We start from the raw sequence: 1,444 nt of genomic DNA on the forward strand, positions 1-1,444 counted from the left end.
CACACACACACACACACACACCCTCCCTGCCTCTCCCAAACCGCATAAAAAATGTACGAATGGGAAGTAGCGGTGCGTTTTTTAAAAGTCCGATGTTGCAGCTTAGTGAACGGATTGTGCATAATTCATAACCACTAATTACCATGAGCAGTCGATCGATCACAGTAGCATCTTACGTTAACTAAAGTAAAAGATAGAGAGAAGGAAAAAGTATTGAGAAGTGGGTTAAGAAAGTGAGAAGGAAAAAATGGGTAGGCATTGCTCGTTTTTGTGGACAGGGACGTGGCGCTGAAATGAGGGGATTAGAAAAAAAATATATATATAAATTCGGGGGTGGGGTGGGGGGTGGTGAACAAGCAGGAAACATGTTTTGAAAGACACCAGAGCAAGGGCAACGATGACAGGACAGACGAAGACGGAAAATAACTCAACATATTTGTTACAGAGACAAATGTGAAAGAAAAGCCCGCTTGCTGCACGACACCCTCGGGTTAAATTTGTTTGTACAATGTTTCTTTCCATAAAGTTAAAAATTTACTGTTAAAAATACCAAAATAAACTAAACTAAACTAAACTTTTTAAAAAAACCAAGGGGCCACAATGTGGTTCTGTGCACTGGATAGATAAAGAGCACCAAAAGACAGACAGACAATGACACTAAGGGCACGAACAGACAATCAAGGACAGATAAAGCAGACCCTAGAGGCAGAGACAAATAGCAGCAGACTCGCAAACAGATGGAGCACCAAGGATAAAGACTCACGAAAATTAAATCCTTGCGCCTCCGCGAATTATCAGCACACAGTCAAAAGGTGTAAAGAGAGGCAGGGTGTGAATTGGTGCTAGGTATACAGAAAGAGTTAATGAGACGAAAGACAGGGAAGAAACAATAGATTTGAATAGAAAGCACCGCTTATTTCTTTTGGAGTTTCTGTCGAACTCTATACGCAGTTGAACTGTTATTCCTTTAAACAACACAGAGTAAGCTAAACGGGGAAAAGGCTAACTTTCCAGTTATGTTTGGAAATAGAGAAGCACTTCCACACTATAACGGCAATTCAGTGTAAGGAAAAGGGAAGGAGAGCAGGATCAGACGGAAGAGAAAAGAACAGAAACACCACCTTCTAGTGGTGCCTTCCAATCTTCGCCACCCCACCCCTGAGAATACCGTTTCCCATTATTAATTGACACATTAGAGAATAGTATTATGGTGACAGTGGAAAGGATGGGCGACGAGTGACCAATGCTTCTATTCAAGCTGGCGCGTATTTTAAAAAACAATGTGTCAGAGGTCAAAGTTGATTGATTAAATAACGTACTCTTCGACACAAAAAGACAATTCAAGAGGCGTGCTGCTTTACTCCTGTCTGTCGGGCCAATCTGGGCTGTGTATGGTACATTGCTTGTCTTTTGGTGTAGCCAGTGAAAAGACGGAGATTTACAA

The sequence above is a fragment of the Aplysia californica genome, unplaced genomic scaffold (genome assembly GCF_000002075.1).
Source record: "Aplysia californica isolate F4 #8 unplaced genomic scaffold, AplCal3.0 scaffold00221, whole genome shotgun sequence".
NCBI lineage: Eukaryota > Metazoa > Mollusca > Gastropoda > Aplysiida > Aplysiidae > Aplysia > Aplysia californica.